The sequence below is a fragment of the Neolamprologus multifasciatus genome, chromosome 15, assembly GCF_963576455.1.
Source record: "Neolamprologus multifasciatus chromosome 15, fNeoMul1.2, whole genome shotgun sequence".
Classification (NCBI taxonomy): domain Eukaryota; kingdom Metazoa; phylum Chordata; class Actinopteri; order Cichliformes; family Cichlidae; genus Neolamprologus; species Neolamprologus multifasciatus.
This window is the reverse complement of record NC_140453.1, coordinates 4,244,190-4,265,200: the sequence shown is the minus strand read 5'-3', so window position 1 is coordinate 4,265,200 and position 21,011 is coordinate 4,244,190. Positions and strand designations below refer to the sequence as shown.

General features: G+C 42.9%; 1 protein-coding gene across 5 annotated transcripts in view; it reads left to right on the top strand.

Moving 5' to 3' along the window:
- The window catches only part of klhl29 (kelch-like family member 29), a 293,874-nt gene that overhangs the window by 72,750 nt on the left and 200,113 nt on the right, over positions 1–21,011 (top strand). Inside the window, exons 1-2 of one of the 5 annotated variants that reach the window (XM_085133523.1) lie at positions 7,107–11,352; positions 12,237–13,591. The exons of the other annotated variants lie outside the window; for them this stretch is intronic. The gene's annotated coding sequence lies outside the window, so the exon portion shown is untranslated. Of the gene's footprint in view, positions 1–7,106; positions 11,353–12,236; positions 13,592–21,011 lie in introns of those variants that run through there. 5 annotated transcript variants of the gene reach the window in all.

The following is a 21,011-nucleotide window of genomic DNA, read 5'->3' as shown; positions in this document are numbered from 1 at the left end:
TTCACTAGTTTGTATACACAATACGCAGGTGCTCCGTTCTTTTCTTTACGGCTTCATTGTTTCTGTATCTTTCTTGTCGGATCTACAGCGAGCGTGCTGGAAAAACCTTAAAAATAACACTATAACATACGTTTCTTAGAGACAGCTCTCGCATTTCAAAGCTTGCGTGTTTATTAACCTCCTTTCTGCCCTGACATCGGATCTGATTGTTCACACTTTTTCGCCATTACCGACTTGGTCTTAATTTGCACCGTTCTTTATTTGTCTCTAAGAGAAGCGCGGTGGCGCTTTGCCAGAGGAGGATGCTTTTATAAAAATGTCAAGGAGATTTAGACAGCTGCAAAATTCATGAAGTGGCAGTTTGCTATTATCAGCATGTCTGTGTGTGTCTACGCCGGAGTTTCGCAAAACCTTCTCCAGTATCGAGAATTTGTTTGCTGTGTGTCTTCTCTGTGTGTGTGTGTCTTTCCCAAGAGTGACTGATGATATCTCACTAGACCAACACTGTCCTTCCTTTTGTACAATCTGCAGCGCACACACACATACAGAGGTATAAGAACACACACACACCCCTGGTGTCTGGCTATCCTGTTCTCACATCTCCTGTGACTCCGTCTAGCTAGTACTGCTTGAGTGACAGCTCTTGGTTTGTCTGGGTATCCGTGGTTACAGCCCAGAGGCCTGTGCCGGGGGACCCAGACCTGTCAGCACTCTCTGAATCCTGAAACCGGAGATGGATGGCCGAAAGCCACCTCTGCCCTGAGCTCTGTGCTCCGCTTGTCTCTTCTCCTCCTTCCTCTCCTTATCCCAGACCCTTCTCCTTAACACACCCGCTGCTGGCAGCTCAATATTGCCGAGCCAATCGCGTCTCGCGTTACCTGTTTATTTTCGAGATCGGAGAGGAAAAACTGATAAACAGAGGGCACGGTTCAGTTGTCTTTTAATGGTTTCGGGGACACAGCAGTTTGAATTATAAGTGATAGGTGATACAGCAGAAGGCAAAGGTTGAGCGGAAGTCAAGTTGCAGCATTTTGTTAGGACAGCTGGTTCGGTTAATCTTGAAACTCGGTGCTAACAACCCGGATCATCCGTCCCACAGGGGAACAGCAGTTACGACATATCGGGGTGTCTGTCCGTCTTTGATGCCCCGCTGCTTCTGCTTTGACAGAGACACGTATGGCAGCTCTGATGCCAATATTGCCAATATAAGCCCCACAACTGATGGATTGAGACGAAAAGGGAAGAAGAGAACACAAGTGTGCTGGTGGTGGTGTTGGGTGGGGGTTGTTTTGGACCGCCGCGGGCTCAGACCGTTAAGGGCACCAGCACTGCTGCTGGAGTGATCTTTCAGCAAGCTAATGAGAATATTTAACATTTGCTGAGTCTACAGTGTGTTGGAAGTCATTCGTCACTCCATTGATTCAGATCTTGCTGGTATATGTTGAGTGCATAAAACGCCTGCCCTCAGGCACGAGGAGGATCTTACAGTTGTATGTTCAGTGCAGAAAAACATGCCATAATACCTCATTAATTTTTAATCAGCCAATTAGAAGCTGAAGCATTGTGTGTTTCCAGGTTTTTAATTTTTTTCTCGGCTTCTCTGTTTGGTTTTGCACTGCTACAGAAACAAACAAGCAAAAAAGGAAAGAATTAAAGATTGTCACGACTATTTTAGCGCTTTATTTATCAATAAACAAAGATGTCAGGTGGCTGCTGCTCGCTGTGCCTGGTTTTGCTGAAGGTTTCTTTCTGTTAAAAGGGAGTTTTTCCTCCCCACTGTTGCCAAAGTGCTCGTTCATCTGATTGTTTGGGGTTTTGTCTGTATTACTGTAGGGTCTTCACTATATAAAGCACCTAGAGGCAGCTGTTGTTGTGATTTAGGGCTATATCACTGGCTGGTGGGAAGGGACATTACAAGGCATGGAAAATAAGTTGGCGTGGGAATTCAGTAATGCCAAAGATGGCCAAAACCACAAACTTAAGCGATGAAGTTATCCGTCACTACACGTCCAAGTGATGAAAGTCAGCCTGACCTCAGTGTGGCTGCCATTTAAGAATTATTAATTGATTTCATTATTATTATTAATCAACCAGCTACTATATAACTATTTCTAAACACTAGAACTGCTTAGCATTTTGAAATAAAACCCTTTTATCTGATATTTTGACTTTTTCTAAAATGGGGTTATTTGAATTTTTTCTTTTATATTATTATATATATATATTATATTATATTATATTATATTATATTATTTTATTTGTCTTATAATGAATTTTCGTGTGTGTGGGCGAAAAAGGAAAAAAAAATCATAACTTGTACCTAGAGCCACCGTGGACGTCGATAAGACTTCAAAGAAATTAATGCAAAACAACAATTGTTCATGCCAGGTTGCTTAGCAACACGTTTTGATGTGAACGCTGCTATAAAAGGAGCCTGAGCTAGCTAGATGTGACGGGTCGATGAATATATAGGTGGCTGTCATTAGATAAAAGATGATTAATTACTGCAGGGCTGAACGGGCCACGGATGGGATGTCGAGTCGGGGCAGAGCGGGGGAGTGTGCGAACATGGTCGAACTCCGGCGTCATCTCCCCGGTCAAAACTGGGCAGAGTCGCAGAACTGAACCGTGGGTGGACAGATTTTTATTGTTGTTTATTTTGTTGTATTATAATCATTATGGAGGAAGTAGAGAGTAATTCTTGATCACAAGCTTTTGCTTGCTAGAACGTTTATTAATGGCATCTAGGCGGTGTTGAAACCCAAACTAATGTTGTAGTAACATCCACAACGTCGGTCCAGCTGAGAGAGACCAGAGCAGTTTGCAGGATGTGTGAAGCTCTGCGGGAATTGTAGCTTAACTCGGCCGAAATGGGCCGGCTTCAGACCTGACGAGCAGAGCTGTCTGTGCCCAATTGAGAGGCTAACAAGTTGAGTATGGAACAGAGCAAATTAAAATTAGATTTTTAGGAAACTTCATTTTTGCTTCTATCTAGGACACGTTAAAACATTGACCAACCAAAGGTAATCAAAAGTTCATGCAAAAAGTAATAATGTGCCAACCTGGCTGATATTAGTTACATTGTGGCTAGCTGTGTTTTACGCTCCTCTGTGACAGAACTGAAGTCTTATACACAAACACACACACACACGCACACCATGGATTTTTTTAAACTGAGATGTGTGCCTTCCTTTGTGAGCTGTTACAGGAGGAAAAAAAGTGTGACAGAAAACCAAACATCAAGAACACATCTACAGTCGGGTCTCATTTGGCTTCCACAGTGGAGCACTGCAAAGGGTAGCTCTCTCTCTCTCTCTCACACACACACACACACACACACACACACACACTCTTATCACCCGATAAAACCTCAAAGGGTTCTTCCACTTTCATATGCTTTGCTTGGTGACCTTCACAGCTTACATACACCCACTCAGAGAGGAATATGTAGCAACACGCGTGCTCACAAAAAAGACAAGATAGATAGCCTTTCCAAAAAACATAAGAAGAGCCCATCTCCCATCTGCGTGACGTGTCAAACCGCTCAGTGACCGTGATGCGACCTTACTCAAAGCAGACAAACCAGCCGGCTCGAAGCGAGGTAAACGCGCGCATTCCCGTGTAAGAGTCCGTCGGCGTGGCGTGCGCAGAGACTCTCGTGTAAGCGCAGACAAACCGGTCCCGTAACCGAGTAGCAGCCTTGCACTCTGCCTGACCCCTGCAGCGATGAGCATTACATGACCAGTGATGCTGAAGCAGCCCAGCTCAGCCTAGCATGGCACGGCATAGCTCAGCACAGGGACCCATGACTATTTAATGACCGTTTCCAGGGCACAGGCCTGGAAACATGCTTCCTCCTACTTCACTGTGTGCCTTTCTTCAGCCACAGAGAATCAAACCCCAGAGTATTAACATGGATGGAGGCTGACAGAGGCCGCATGGGAGACTCGGCACTTCACTGCTGGAGTATGATACAAGAAAAGAGAAAAAGGAGGCCACATGAGACTCGGATTTCTTGCATTGCCCTGCGACGATTCGGATTATTTTCAGTTTCCAGCTGAAGCTGCCGATGACCCCACCACCGCCCCCGCCTCATCCATTTTTAATGGGATGTAACAGCAAATTTTAAAAAGGAATTGTTCATTGCCAGCAGCATTTCTATTAATTCAGCAGGGCACGTTGTTGTTGCAATCACAGACATTGAACAGTAACATGAGAAATCATGGAAATCTGCATGTTAGCATATTTATGTTTTACATCAGATGTGCTGTAAATCGCGGGTCACTGCTTTGCTGTGAAAATCACATTGTTCTTAATATTAAGTTGCAGGACATTAACAGAAAACAGAAATTGCAGTGAGCTTGCCGCGCTTCACTGTCGAGCAATTTCCTGTTAGTGCAATCTGCTATTTTCAGACAACATCCTTAATATGCTCGCTATAGGCTGTAAAAAGCCGTGACCTGCTATTGACGGCGCGGCGTAGAACGTAAACGGCAGCGGTTCAGGGGTTTCATAATTCAGACCGGCTCGGCTGACTCAGGAAAAGTTGGCTCGCAGTGTTTTCCCGTGGCCCTTTCTGTTTCTGTCTTCAAGTGGCCTCCTGTGTGGGCGACTGCACAATTATCTTCCTCTGCCGCAACCTTATTAAAGGTGACTAAGGAAGCTGGGATGACGGAGGACGAGTGAAAAGGTTAATAACGACGGGTGAAAGAATGATGGGTGTTCTTGTTTTTCTTGTATAGAAAATATGCTGCCGGTGACTTTGTGCGTTTGATGTTTTTTTTTGATTGGCTGGGAATTGTTTTATTTTGACTTTAAAATGACTTGGAGGAGATCCTTTCAGCACTGTGATCGTATCCCTTTATTTGCAATCAACTTCTTACACGAGCACGCCTGAAGTAAAATGATTTTTATGATCACTCGAGCCGTTTCCTCAAGCAAATTAGCTCCTATTCAATGCAGCGGCGAAGGGTGAAAGCTGAGTTTGAAAAGTAACGCTCACCGTGGTGAAAGCAGAGTTTAAAGGGAATATTGATCACCGTTTCATATCATCCTGTATGAATAAATGTGCAGAAAGACTAAAAAAAACCCAGCATGTTGCATCAAAGCAACAGACGGTTTATGCAGAACTTCTAAACAAACATTCTGATATCACCTCAGCGTATGCAGTGTTGGGAAGGTTACTTTTAAAATGTATTCCATTACAGATTACAGAATACATGCCCCAAAATGTATTCTGTAACGTATTCCGTTACGTTACTCAATGAGAGTAACGTATTCTGAATACTTTGGATTACTTAATATATTATCATGCTGTTTACAACTACATGAATGTACTATTGCTGTGATTTATTACTGTTACTGAAGGTCCGCGGCTCCGAACCGTAGTAAAGGGACCTCTGGCTAATACGATGGGTTCTGTGTCGGGCTCGTAGCCGAAAACTAGCTTTACTTTGTTGTCTGGGTCAACTTTGCTAGCGAGAGACAGAGAGAGGCGTTGAAAGGCTGCTCCAACAGAACTTATTGTTTTTGGAGGAAAACACGAACACGGTGTACAGTCGAGTCTTAATAGCTTACTTACAACTGGGCTCGTCAGGCACTCTTCTTGGCTGCAGTGGTTATTATTATATTTACATGCTTCCAGCTCCCGTTTTTGCTAGATGACAGCTCGTACTTTTCCTTTTTCTCCCTCCCTCGCTCACAGACACATAACGTGTATGGCAGTCCATTCTCCCTGCAGCACGGACTACACTGCCTATGATGCTACATTCTTTAGAGCTATACCTGTAGCATTCTGCCTATTAGCTTAGCACAACAACAACAAAAAGGCCTCTCTCACCCAGGAAACACGTAGAGAGAGAGCGTCACCCTGTAACCATGGCAACCGTAACGCTGCCGCCTGGAACAACAGAACGTAGCTGTCAAACAAAACCCAAACAGTCCTGACCCGCCACAATATGAAACAGGGAAGTACCGCCGTGTAATCCATTTATTTCAACAAAGTAACTGTATTCTAAATACCACCTTTTTAAACGGTAACTGTAACGGAATACAGTTACTCATATTTTGTATTTTAAATACGTAACGGCGGTACATGTATTCCGTTACTCCCCAACACTGAGCGTATGTAATGCTTATTTTTCTTCCTGTAATAGACCCTGTGCACGAGAAAATGCTAACTTCCTGGTTTGAGACCGGATGTGGGGTTGTACATTTCCGGGAGCTTTACTTTGCGGTAAATCGCTACTGCGAAGATATACTCCAAAATCATGTCCAAAACTCGAAAACAGAAAGATTGCGTTAAGTTACAAAGAGCAGGAAGTGGGAACACTCACCACTGTTGTGTCATAAAAAAATCTAATGATCAATTTTGACGTTTAAAGAGTTTAGATCGATCAGTTGTTTACATCACTCAACACAAGCAGAACTGTATCACTGCAGCAGAAGACACATCGTCCACATTCAGAAGAACATCTCTGTATAGTGACTGGTCTTATGATTTAAACAGGCAAATGTTCAGCATTCAAACTACAGGTGAAGAATAGTCAAACCAGATGTTTCCCCCGTTATGTCGATATCAGCTATTCAAGTACACACCTACACAGCATGTTAACAAACCGTGAAAAAAGCCACACAAAAAATGAATGATTGCTGGTAACGGTTTCTATACATTAGTATAGAATTGTGATCCGGGCGTCTGATTCCATCCAATCTTTTAAATCACTGTTAAAAACCTATTTGTTTAATCTTGCCTTTCCTGCTTGTTAATGCTCGCACCTGACTTTTAGACATATTCTATTTTTTCTTATACATATTTTTATGGCTTGTGCTTTTATTATGTTTTTATTTTGATATGCATTTTATATTACCCCTGTGTATTAGTGGCATTGACCTGTGAGGATATTTGATACTTTGCTAAGGCCTTATAATACTCCTGTCTCTTATGTTAAGCACTTTGGTATACCGCTGGTTTTTAAATGTGCTCTATAAATAAAGATTGTTGTTGTTGTTGTTGTATTTACGAAGGGTATGTTGTGACTTACCTTAAAAATTACAGCGGTCCCTCGCTATAACGCGGTTCACCTTTCACCTCGCTGTTTTGCAGATTTTTTAGTGCAAGTTTGCATTGATTTCACTTACTACTTGACTACTTGATTTCACCTATCGCTGGTTATTTTTTAGAACATAACACTTGCGATAAACGAGGGACAGCTGAGAAATATAACATTTGAATCCATTTTCTCTTTTGCTCTGAGGCGCGGGGGAAAATATCGACAAGTCGATGAACATCATTTACAGATATATTGGGTAAATGCCCAAGACATCTATAGAAATGCAAATCGCCGCTTGATTCATTCATTTGCTTAACTTGTTTTGGACCGTAAACAAGGCGCGACTAGGACACCGGAAACAAAGCTCCCCACAGGAGTTTCCGCACCGGCAGTAGCACATGCTAACATGCACATAGTCTATCTGTGCCGTTTGTCTGTCTATTTGTTAGCAGACTAGCATCCACTTTTTTCAAGTTATCATTTTCAAATTTTGTGGTTGTAGATACCAAAGAGCTCAAGCTGATTTAAATTTGGTGAAACTCGGGTCGAGGTCACACCCAATGTGAAAGTTGGTAAGAACCTTATTTATTTAATCGATCGTCTTCAAACTTCACAACAGTACGCTGGGCCTTGGGGGAAACGAGGACCTGGGTTGGCTAAGCATTTGACCCTGACCTTCATTGTTCGCATGCATAAATCACACACTGCATGAATGTATTTTAAAATCTGAAGTTTTTACAGTTTATAGAAGCCGACGATTTTAGTCCGATCTGCTCAAAAAGGTAAACATAATAAAATACAATATGCAATACTTTAAGGTCATGTGTCAAAGGTCAGGGTCACGTGAATTAGTATAAAGCTTTAGTTTCCACTGGATCATCTCCAAACTTTAAGTCAATATGTTAGTGATTGGGAGAGATAAGCACTTTATTTGTTTGAGATCTTTAAAAAAAATATTTATTTGACTTTGACAATGACACAAAAAGATTAATACGTACTACACTAGATTCAATGTATCAACAATTCTGATATCGGCGTAAGACATGGGGTTTTTTGAGGGGGGGACATGAGAGAAGAACAGGAAAAAATTGTGCAGTTTGCGACAGGAAGGAAATAAAGGACGTAAGTTTCACATAAAATAATTTTTTAGATGAAATCAGAACAACATAAGAGTACTGCTGTCGGTTTCTATGGAGGCTGGATGTTTCTGGATTAGAAATGCAGAAGTATTCAGTACGTGCACGGACAGATCTGGAGTTACAGATTCAAGAATGCCGATGTGTCACGATTTTCAGGTCGCGAGCTCGCACTGTGACTTTTTCCCTTTTGTGCGTGTCTCTCATCGTAGCCAATCGGCACAAAAACTGACAAGTCATTGTCTTCTCCTAAGCCACGGTAATTCATCAGCACTTGAGGCGGCTTTGGCTGATTGCATTTTCGACAGAGTAATCTCCACTATGTCATAGAGAATTTGGCTTTTATGGCGGAGCGGAACTTTGATGCCAAATACAGGAGGACAGCGAAGGCGAATGTTGAGAGTTCGCCACGCTGGGTCTGATTACAAATTGAAAATCCCCGTGTGCATCTCCACCTATGCATGACTTGTGTACTTCACTGTGTGTGTGTGTGTGTATGAGAGAGAAAGAGAGTCGGTGTTTGTACCTCTCGAGATGTGATGGAGCTTTTCCATCTGCTGCTCCCTCAGGCCTTATTTCTTTCATCTCCTGAGATATTCATAAACTGTAACAAAAATAATGGACGCTGAAAACCACCTTTCATCAGACTTTTTTTTTTCTTTTCCCTTCTCTCTCTCTCGCTCTCTCTCTTCTATGTGCTACACAAAAATGCACCTTTTTTTTTTTTTCATTTTCCATCTCTGCGGCCACAGAGCAGCAACAATAGTCACCGTCCAGCTTCAGAGCCGCCACCATAACGGCTCTAATTAACACAGAAATCCCTTTGTGGCTCAACAAGAAAAACGGAAGCAATTTCCACTATTTTAGGGCTTTTTTTTTTTTCTTTGCTTATGCGTGTAAACTGTGGAGGAAACTAATGAGCAGGCAAAGCAATGCTAAGATGTGCAGCTTTTAAATGTCAGTATGTTGCACGAGTTCAACTTCAGCCTGGGAAAACGAGCGTTTCTTAGGAATATGCTCGAGAACCGGGCTATATAACTGGAAAAGGCTGATAGGGCTCAGTATCTAGAAGTAACGTCAATCCCCGGGTCCGTGATAATACTTCACTGTCATTTAGAGAAATGACCATAAGAAGCTATTTAGAAGAAGAAAAAAAGGAAACAGCAGAATAGCCTGAGGATATCCAACCTGCGAGTGTAGCCTAACGGCCCCTGTGCGTTTTTCCAATCAGGGCCGCCCTGCCAAAGAATTATGCTCTTTGATTTCAGGCGTGGGGGCTCCAGATCTGAGGAGGGGGGATATCATTAAATCAAAACTAACTAACAGGATGCAAGAGTTTAAACTTTAAACATCTCTCTCGCTTGTTAGTGTTTCATCCAGACTTGTGCTCCATGGTTGATTAAATCCAATATTGTCCATTAACTGCTCATACTGCAGTCATTTGGAAATGTGGAGACTCTTTATAAGAAGATTTCCAAACTAAAGGCCCGGTGGAACGCGAATATATTAGCACGTATTAGCCTATTGTAAATCTCTCCCACTTATTGCTTCCTTGTGACAAGTAATAACGTGGAGTGTGTGTACTTTCATTTCTGTGGATTTTTTAAAAGGAAACCCTTCTAATTTCCACTCGGCGAGCTTTAGCTTTCAGCGGCAGCCCCTGAGTTTTCGCTCAAAGCCCATATTCGACACCCCGAACAATAAGAGACACCAAAGTGGCCTCCGCAGAGCTGTGTGTTGTGGGCTGCGTTAATCGATACTTTTAAATTTATATTTACTTCACTCCTGAGCTCAGTTTTGATTTCTTTCGCGGGCTGTAGTAAAAGCTTAACATTTACAGTAATAAATGGGGAAAGCGTGTCGCCGCAGCGCTCCCGCGCACCTCTCAGATGAATTCGGCAGTCATGTAGTCAAGACACTGCCTGCACTGCTGATTGAATTTCCTCATTATTGCATTATTGCCCTGAATGTGGCTCCTGGCTATGCAATGTGCTGTGTGAAATGTGCACTTTATTATACCAGCTAACCCCGCTAACACCTCCGCTTCGTTCCAGTGGCTCCGCCCCTCAGCCTGTTTAGACCTGTCTCAGGAGTTCGGGCGTAATTGGTTGAATAAATAATTGCAGCTTTAGTAGCTGATGTTTGCAACAATCGCAGTGAGAAACACAGCTCAATCACAAACCTGATCTGTCTGTTGATTGGCCGTCTTCCTTGTGTCTCTTCCTTGTATTAAGCATCCTCGGGAGGGATTACCGTTGTATGTAACTCTTAGATGACGCCGAGGTGTGCATTATAATTAAGCACAGCACAGCTATTATGAGCGTATTCACTATTTTGACTGACATCCTCAGTTCACACTGAGCTGACTAAGACAGTGAGAACCGAGCTTACCACATGCTCTCACTACGCTTGCATGGTGAGATTCAGACTGAAAGAATCTGTGATATGAAGTCAAGTGGATAGAAATCATATATCATCTGTTAAGTGCGGTACTCTGGAAAAAAGCTTTCAACTCACACTAGAAATGTAGTCACTCTTTCAATTCAGGGTGTTTTAATTGGACCCCTATTCAGTTTTCAACAACCGCAAACATAAAGCCAGAGTAATAAAGGACCATCTTCAACAAAAAGGAGTCATGCATGTTGCTCTGCATGATGAATCAGTCTGTGATTGCATGAATTCACTGAAGAACCTACCTGCCACCTACCTTGAAACTCTGAATGCAAGTGCACATAAGAGAGCTGTCACACCGATGTGGCCAATGTTTGCCTTTTTATATACTTTGTATCAAGTTGGAGAATAAATACTGGTTGTGACATTTTCTTATTGGGCAGATGGTTATTGCTTATAATCATTGATGTGTTATTCTGTCTGTACACACGTAGTTTTAAAAGTTTTGAATGAATATTTGATTTACATCCACCAAGTTCTTCAAGGTCGGCTTAATGATTTATTGGTCAGTAACTGACAAAGTCTTCAAATTTGAAAGCTGTGATTCTGGTGTGCAGTGTAAAGATTTCAAATATGTCAGATGTGACTGAAATTTGACCCCGAAATGTCTTCCATCTCTAAAGAAAAGAGAGCTTAGTTAGACATATACTGCAATATAATAGATTTAATAATAATTTAATAAACTCAAGCTGATTTTATTTGACCTGCTACATGTTTAACCCTTTAAAACCGGTCAGAGCGGGCACGCTCCGTTTTGCGTAACTATTTTTAAATCCCGGTAGCTCTGCAACCACGTGAGCTAGCGCAATAATTTTTTTTGCATATTAAACCGGAGGAGTTGTACTTACATCTTATGCCATCAGCTTGTCCTCGGTCACAGTTTCCTTCCACATATAGCTTTGCAAAAACTGCATAAAAAGCGCTTGCAGCAACAAAAACATAATATTCCAGAAACAGGCTTTGCCGATCCGATCAGCTGTTCGTAACACTTCCTACGTCCATCAGCACGAACTATCGCATGTCCGCCATGACCTGCCCGAAACCGGAAGTGATGTCATTTTCGCGGAAATGTAGTTTTTTTTACCATCAGGGCCTCATGAGCCTATACTGGTGTTTTTAAAAGTTATGTTTGACTTTATGACTTTCTGTGTCGTTTCTGGGATGCTTAGGACTCATATTGCACTGCTGGAAATAGTTTATTTTGATGCACATGCTGTTTTTTTGCAAATTTGCATTATAATATTTATTTTCGTTTTTCCTGCAGTATATAAAAATTGGTGTATTTCAAAAATAAAACTATGAAGACACTTAAAATAAATTTCCTGTGGTGGGAAACTATTTTGTGCAACTTTTTTGTATTTACAGTTTTGAGGGATAAGCCTCTTAAATTTCTCTAACTAGAAATATATGTTAAAAATTTTTTTTTTTTTGCAATTTATGTAATTACTATGCACTTAATGCAGACATATTATTAAAAGTTAGGCTGTAATGGTTGTATTGATGTATAGCAACTTGAAATGCTCCCAAAAATGGCTCCACAGCATGTAAAAATATAATATAAGCTCTGGCGGACTTGGTTCTATGGTAGGTCTTAAAGGGTTAATGTGCAAACTAGAATTTTATTCCCTTAAAAGTAAATACTTAAGTTAGCTTTAAAATCAATTTAAAATTGTGATTTTTGACACATCATGTGTCAAATCATTTTTGCAAACATTTTGAATTATTTGAACAAAAAAAAAAAAAAAAAACATAAATCAGAATGCAGCACATCTGCACCGCGAGGAAGCGGCGGTTACTAATTCTCTCCTGAGCTCCACAGAGTTCCCACCGGAGCGCCGCCTGTGCATTGCCAAAAGTGATCTTTGCCCCAAACAACTTCTGAGGGAAGAATGGCAGGGCCGGATGCAAATGAAGTGGGGTCGAGCCATTTAATACATGGTAATTAGACTCCACCGTGGCATTGAGGGTGACCTTTTCAGCCGTGGCCACGAGTTGTATCTCAACAGAATGAAACCCTCTCTAGGAATAAGAACGCCATTAAGTGAAGTCCGGCGAAGTTGGGAAGGAAATTATTCATCTTGTCAAGCACACACAGTCTTCCTGCTTTATTTACTTTGTCCTACACACTCTTCATAATTGCATTCTGCTCTCGGGGAAAACGTAACCAGCTCAATCTCCCCCTTGTTTTTCGTGGCAGAGTTTGTTTGGCGCATATATTAATATATTTAACGTTCACTCCTGATTGTACAGGCTCTCTCATCCACATGCACATTAGTCATTTTGGAGATAAAACCAATTTCAAAGCTGCTGATGTCGATGGATTTGCCTAACAGATAACTTTGAACAGTGGGAGGAAATGATACAATAAACAAAGTGCTGAATCTATTAATATTATTATTGTTATTTTATTTATTTATTTATTTTGCTGTTTTTTATGTTACCCCGTCAGGAGTTTATTCACATTAAAATGTTTTATCCACGATTTGTAAAGTGTAATGGCCACTCTGTTAACCTCTCAGGAAAGATGGTAAACTGCTTCATCGCTCACCTGAGTGGACCGCGATGCCCCTGTTCTACCCCCCAGAGAGTCATATAACAAAAAACAGGAGAGGAAATTAATGCAAAAGACATTTACTGAAAACCTGCAACAAACACAGACGTTCCAATCACAGTTGAGCAGCTGTAACTAGGTTTGGCTCGTTCACCATAGTGGTGTAACATACAAGGTGCTTTTAGGACTCTGCAGACCTGAAAGTGATCGCCTCAGTGAATCTACCTCAGAAACAGCTGATTGTAGCCATGCTGTCCGTGACAGGAGCTTCTATTTTTTTATCTGCCCCCTGTGTAGATAATTTAAAGGACCTTTGTTATTGCAGCCTGTCCAGGGTGCGCCCCGCCTCTCGGCCTGTGGTGGCTGGGATAGGCCCTGACACCGCTGCGACCCTGATAAGGGTAAGCGAATGGATGGATGGATGTTGTTATTGAATTTGGTGTCGTAATGAGCTCCTTTACCATCACCAAAATCACACCAAAACATGTAATTTGAAAACAGTAACTCTTTGTAACACATTAATTCAACTAAATTTTATTTATACAGCACCAAATCACAATAATACAATAATACATAAAGGGGAAAAACCCAACATTCATATGACCCCCTATGAGCAAGCACTTTGGCGACAGTGGGAAGGAAAAACTCCCTTTTAACAGGAAGAAACTTCCAGCAGAACCAGGCTCAGGGAGGGGCGGGGCCATCTGCTGTGATTGGTTGGGGTGAGAGAAGGAAGACAGGATAGAAGGAAGAGAGCCAGAGATTAATAACAATTACAGCCAATACTGGCATATGTGTGCTGTTATTGTTTGTTTCAACAATAAACTGTAATGCCATTTATGATTTTTTATTTAAAGTCTAATTTCAAGCTGCTGCGGTCGATTTAGTGAAATACGTTAAACCTATTGTAAGTATGGAATCGTTTTGCTATGGTATAAATTAAAGCAAGCGCTTTGTATTGATGCCAAATGCAAGGTTGTCATAGTGAGGCTTTTATATTAACCACCTATTCTAATCAAACAGGAACTAAGAAATGGAACAATCCTCTGTTGCAAGCTTGTTTTTACTATGTACTTGTTCCCTTCTACAAAAGAGGGGAGAAAAGTCTTTTTAGTGCTCTTTCATGATCTCCACTGTGAGCTCTTTGTAAATTCTTCCAGCTTTGGAGCAGCTAGCGTGCAGGCTACGCTACATATTGCATGAAGCAGACACAAGGATCCCGTTTTTAACCTGGAGACGGGCCCAATTTTCCAGACCTCAGCTGAGTTCAAAGTCAGTGTCAATTGTGAACCATTTAAAGTCCAGTCCTTCAACATCATAAAACCCTTGTATAGAATTTGAAATGAGAAAGAATTCAGCCATGACTTTAATACACGTTGGTACTGACCAAAGATGAAATAAAATGAAAATATCCTCTCACAGCGGATTTTTCTGTGCTGAGTATACAATCCGGCGTCGGACTCCAGAATCCTTGTGCGGAGTAATTGCTGAGCCATACATCCACTTCTTCTTCTTTTTTTTTTTTTGTATTATCGATAAAGAGGAGCGAAAGCATGAAAGAGAAAATTAGTTCTGTAAAGCAGCGGTCCCCAACCCCCGGGCCTCAGACCGGTACCGGTCCGTGAGTCGTTTGGTACCGGACCACGAGAGTTGAGGCTCAGGTGTGAAATGTGTGGTTTTCAGGGTTTTTATCGGTTTTCAGCGTTATTTTGTTATCGTTTTTATCATTAACTCGGTTTTCCTGGGTCTTTTCACGTGTGTTATGAATAAATCTTATTTTTTTCGTACCGGTACTAGTTTTATTTTGTTGTATTTATCCGCGACACCTTAAAGGCCGGTCCGTGAAAATAATGTCGGGCATAAACCGGTCCGTGGCGCAAAAAAGGTTGGAGACCGCTGACGTAAAGGACACAAGAGAGAGGCTATCGGAAGAATGAGAGGAGTTGCTAGTGAGTGGGCTGGATTTACACAACGCCAAATACACACACCCACACAATATGCATGCGAGAGGTCCACAGCTGTGGCGCCTCATAATGATTTGTTGAACACAATTGCTCACTGTGAATCCAACCACAGTGAGCAATTGTGTTCGACCTTCACTTAAATATATATATATATATATATATACAGTAGCTGCCGTAGCTTTAGACACAGTCCCGCACTGCTATACATACAGTAAGTATTTTTGTGCATACCCTTACGCACGCGCTCATTCATCCTTTTTATCGTAATGTTGAAATACACAGGTTTCCAATACCGTGTCATTGTTTCCACCTTTCTACTGTGTTTGTGTGTTTGTGTGTTTGTGTTGGTGTGTGGCGAGGTCAGTCAGAGTGCACAGAGAAAAGTGTGTCATTAGGGAGGAGGCGCTCTGGTCTCTCCTGACTGGTCTTTTCAGCCAAGTGTAACAGCGGCACTGACAAATAACTGATGCAGAAGCTCTCTCCCGCTCTCTCTCTCGCTTTCTAACTCATTGACAAACTTCTCTCTGCATACACACACACACACACACACTCTCACAGAGTTACTTTGTCACAACCCGTCACACTTTTTCGTAGTGTTTCACACATACCGTAGCGTACGCGTGCACTTGGAGACACACACACACACACACACATCAAATTGCAGCCCGAGTTCTGCAGTGTTTCGTAGACGCGCACGGCCGAGCGCAGGATTGCTTTGTCACATTAAGTCACACAGTCTCAGACTGTCTCTCACCCGTCTCGCACAGACAGAAAAGCTCACATGTAGATGACAGTCGGCGATATTCTTATGTAGACGCAAGCTAACGTGAACACACGCTGGTAACTCGGATGTATCGGTCAGAACAGTTTGGAAAACGATATCGCGTGTTAACAGAAAGCTCAAACACATTACACGCGGCGCACGCCAAACACAAACAACCGCATCGGCGCCAGAGCGATCGATCGGGAGAAAGCGAGTCAACCAAAAACTGCTGGCTCTGTATACTGGGTCTTTAGTCTGGGGGTCGACTGGTCAATTCATCAGTCAATATGCTCTCGTCAGACCAAATTCTCATTTGCCAGACAATCACAGGTGTTACTCTCATAAAGAGAAAATCGCTACATCAGGATTAGTCCATTATTGTTTTGGCAAGAGAGGAACAGACCAGCTCGTTCGGTCTTACAGAAGCTGCTGGGTCTAAATCATTTAACCTGAGCAGTTACTCAGCGACTTTCAATCTAAAGCATCTGAAGTCACTGGTACGATCGCAGTTTTGCTCAAGCGGATTAGCAGAAATTGTAGTGTAAAGTTTCCAGCACGCGGTATAATCGCTTAAAAAAGATGTAGGCCGTGTGCAACGTATCAGAACTGGCATGTTTCAAGAAGTCTGGCCTAATGATGATTTCATGATGGCGGGCAGATCCAGCAAGGGTTTTGGAAGCACAAGCGTGTGCCAGCTGGAGCAGCTTAACCCGGACCAAGCTGCATGTGAAGCCTTATTTCTTCATCTCATCAGAATGCAAACATTATACAGCAGAGGTCACTTGTGTTGGTCTTATACTGGTGTTATGTTTGAGTATTTGAAAATGCAACATAAAAAAATATACATAATAGCTGAGGATAGCAAGTCGGCAAGAGAAAACTGAGGGGATAGACGTCTAATCTCACACGACCTGCCTTTTTTTGCTCCAAAATGAGTCCTTTTTGGTCAAAACTGTGCACTGTACACTATGCACTCCAGCGCTTACAGCGTTCGCGTAGCAGTCGACGCACGACTGCTGTAGGTTTTGCTCAGCTGCGGTGAATGAGGCAGGCAGTGCAGCATACTGGTACAAATCCAGTAAACACATTCGCAGCCAGGCAGGGAAGTTGTTTGAGCCGGCGAGGGGCGTCCCCAGCTGAGCCGGCTGACTGAGAGTTTTGGGCCATGGTTCTGACAGGAACAGACCCTAAGAGAGGAAAACATGGAGGAGATGTGCATTTTAAGGAGGATGCTGCAGTATTTATTTGTCTATGTACAAACAGAGTAAAGAAGAGAGAGAATATGACATCCTGTTATCTTTCGCCATCTTTTTTCTCGTGCGTTAGTATATAGTTTGCATGAAATTGAACTTTGTGCTTAAAACTTTTCTGCGAGCCGTCTAATGGTGTGTGATCTTTACGATTTTCCTCGGAACAGAATATATAATATATGGTAATGGTGTGTCTTGAGCAAGTGCTTTAACTCTCCTTGGTGCCTTTTAATGGGTAGCTTAAAAAGAGAGAATTGATTTCCTGGTTCATGCCGTAGAGAAGCTTCTGTGCACTCTGTGCAAAAAAAAAAATCCGATTTTGTCGAACCATCTCGTCTTTTCGGGCTTACTTCTCGGAATACGTGAATGCTTTTGAAACGTGTCGTTAATTTGCCTTTTTTTGTAGATTTCGAGGCGTTTGATGGGATGAATATGTGAGAGTTAACTCAACTTTTAAAACGAAGTTCACAAAGAACAAATGTAGTATATATGTGTAGCCGTCCCCCGGGGCGCTGTTAGAGTTAAAACACCCTGGATTCTATTTTTTCTCTTTTCTTTTTTAATGGATTTCAGAAAAAGTAATGGAAGCTCGCTGCGATCTTTTATAACGCCTTCAATTAAGCGACTGTTTCTTTTCATAATAAATAAAGCGATTCTAGCCACGACAAAGGCTAGCACTGAGTTCAGTCTCAGCCCCCACAGACCTGCAGTGGTTCATATGTTGTAAATTTCCTCAGCGGGAGCAGCCTGACAGGTCGGCTTTGTGCTAATTCTTGTACACAATGGCTTCAGCTGCTTGTTCTCCGCCCAAATTGAAGACTTGAACTCTTTAAACGGAGAAAATCTTCAAAAAGTAAAGCGTTCCACTTAATCTTAAGTTTGCTTAACTTTTCCCGAGTTCCTTTAACCAGATAACAGAACTAACCTATCAGTCAAAGTGCAGCTATTTTCCACTTTTGAAGAAAGTCTGAACAGCAACTTTTGAACTTTAAAAAACAGTGCTTTCTTCTCTCCTTTTTATTTTACAGTATGTAGCTCTGTGGGCGACTGCAGCGTTACATATTTCTCTCTCTCCTGTGTTTGCAGAGAGGGAGACAGCGGGTGAGAGAGAGCGAAAAGCATGAGAGACAATGAGACTTTGCAAAAAAGGGAGAGTTTAGTTTCTCCCCCGCTCTTTAGAGTTTCCCTGGTGAGTTTGCTGGCAGCTTGTTTGCTGGCGCAGAAACAGGAGGAGCAGCAGCAGTCGGAGGTATAGAGATTGCGATAAGCCCCTTCAGAAGCAGACAATAGACGGTATAATGCCGTCGGAATTAACGACTGGCGTCCCATCGTTTCTCATCTGATTAAGACCCAGTGACAATCTTCTTGCTACAGTCTCTAGTTGTCACCAGCTATGACTAATGAACTGTGATATCCTGCTCCTCTGTCTCTCTCTCCCTCTTTGCCCGTGTCTCACTCTCTTCACGCTCTATCGATTATTGAAATGCTCTCCTCTTCCTCCCGTTCTCAACACGCCCTGGAAGCTTCTCTCTCTCCTCCCCTCTCTGCTCCTTTCCCTCGCTCTGTCCGTGCTCTCTCTCCTCCCCGTGTGCTGTCCTCTATCTTGTACCATTCATTTGGCTAATTTGATATTTGGAGTTGATAGAGCTCTGAATAGAGGCCGCGTGTTTTCACATACATTTGTCTCCATCTTCCGATCTCTATCACTCTCTTTCTCATTCCCTCTCTCCCTTTTCCCTTCCGCCTCCCTCTCCCTCTCTCTCCCTTTTTTTTTCCGAGAGTAGCGATAATGAAATCAGGCTCCAGCCCCTTCATCTGTATTAGCGGCATTTGCGGGTCTAAGAGAGACTAACAGCCTGCTAATTCTCTGCCTCTGATTCGTTAAACTGACAGACATTTGCATAATTTAGCTGCCCGCTTTCTCCTCCTTCGGAGGCTGCCTGCAGACGCCGGTGACATTGAATGGAATTGAAAGCTGCCAACATAACGACTTGTTTGATCAGATTTCGATATTTGTTTAGAGATCGGGGGGAAAAGTCCAGTCGATTTCATAAACGCCGAAATTTAAAACCTAAATGTTTTATTTTGTCTCGAGATAAATCAACCCAATTCTTTTTCACAGTTAAAAAAAATAAAAATAAATTGTGCACCTCTCTGATTCGCGAAGCCTTACAGTATGCAGGCACGCCCCCTCCCTCCTCCTCTCTGTGATGCAGACAGATATGAGCTGTGGCATCTCTTTTTACCATTTTCTTTTGAGCTACCGTGTCTCAGAGCTCAACAGCACTTCCAGTGAATAATGTACACACAGTCACATGCAGCAGCCACATGAGTCTGCAAAAGAAAGAAAAAACCCCGCACACAGAAAGGCTTCCACCGATTTACACACGATTCCCTCTGTGTTTCTCACACAGCGTGCATACAGGTGTTCCATTAACCTTGCAGGCTGCGTGTCTAGGTAGCCTCATTATGCTGCATGATTAGCTTTAAACTCGACTGTTTGCTTTGAGGACTCGCGTGCACGCACGCACAACAGCACGCTTAGTCTTTCCACCCTCCCCGACCCCGATGTCAGAGGGCAGCCGCAATATATAGTCATGCTTTTCACCGTAGATAAGTGACTGTGTGAGGGAATGAGAAGTTATGCGAATGCGTGTGGGAGACCCGCCTCCCTCCACCCCTGCCTCCATGCATTAATAAAGAGATGCGGTACCAGGTGCCCTCTGTGAAAGAGACAGCGAGGAAACCCAGTAGCAATGAAGCAGGAGGAGGAGGATTGTGTGTGTGTGTGTGTGTGAGGGGGGGGGGTGTCGGTAATGTGGTTTGGCATTTTAGCGGCCTCCTTTTCCTAATGGTGCTTCGGTCTCGCTGGGATTATCCAGCCTGCACGCTGTGTCACGGTCGGTAAACTGCTCCGCGCCGGAGGGAAAGGGCGTGCTGAGAGGGTGGGGAGAGGGGGGACAGAGGTTTGGAAGGTGGAAGTGTCAGCAGAGAGCGGGAAATGTTCTCGAAAATGCCCGGAGGTATGCAACCTTTATCAAAGTGAAGGGGCCTGAGGGAGCGCATGAAAGAGCAACCCGCTAACCCCGTCGCTCTGTGCTCGGGCTTCACAGGGAGCGAGGCGTGGAGGGGTGGCGACCGAGCCGATGTCAGCCGCATCGCTCCACAGAAAAAAACAAAACGAGATGAAAGATTTTATCAGTCTTCAATATATCATCAGTCTTTGTTTTTTTCCTGTTTAAATATTTCCATCACCACTCCTTGCCATTTTTTTTCATATTTGACTTTTACAGGGCAATTAAAGAATGGCTCCAAAGAAAGCACTTTGCCCTGCTTGAATGTTCTGGAGGGACTACTTGAGAAAGTGTTCCACTCTCCTCTGATGAAAAATGTCTGTGGAAATTTATAAAACTGCACTCCCTCCGGAGAGCGGTTTGGCATTTTTGTTTTACTGACGTCTCCGCCAGCCCTGCTTTTACAATACCTGTAAATTATTGCTCTGCTCTGAAGCCTTCCCTCGCCACTTTTCCCCTTCCTCTGTGTCGTCTCTCTTTGTTGTTGTTGTTGTTTTTGTTTGTGGTGGGTTTTTTTTTTAACCTTCTTATTGATAACATGTGTCGTCCAGCACCGTTCGCATCGAGCTTCAGTGCGGACGACCACACGAGCTGTGGGCACATCTTTCACGCATTTAGTGTTTTTCCCGTGCTCTTGCTGTCACAGCTCGGGTCCATCCGCACGCTGTGGATTCACAGTGGTGACTGATATATTGCTGTACACAAACATACACCATCCTCCTCCATTTCTGGCTCATCTGCTTTCCACGTCTCTCTCAGAACCTGGGGCT